Genomic DNA, 252 nt, shown 5'->3' with positions numbered 1-252 from the left:
TTCTGTTTAGCTCTTTGATTTCTTGGTTTCTTCCTTTAGCTTTGGCTTCTCGGTGCTCTAATGCAATATTCAGAGTCTCATCTGACATCCATCTTGGTCTTTTCTTCTTTTTTCAGCCTTTGTAATGATCGTTTGCATTCTTCATGGACAATATTCTTGATATCCTCCCAGAGGTCATTTGGTCTACGTCATTGGTGTTCAAGGCCTCAAACCTGTTCCTGAGATGGTTTTGAAATTCGAGTGTGATAGACT

This window comes from Elephantulus edwardii, unplaced genomic scaffold, assembly GCF_000299155.1.
Source record: "Elephantulus edwardii isolate Elephantulus edwardi_28Jun2011 unplaced genomic scaffold, EleEdw1.0 scaffold00219, whole genome shotgun sequence".
Classification (NCBI taxonomy): domain Eukaryota; kingdom Metazoa; phylum Chordata; class Mammalia; order Macroscelidea; family Macroscelididae; genus Elephantulus; species Elephantulus edwardii.
This window is presented reverse-complemented; position numbering follows the sequence as displayed.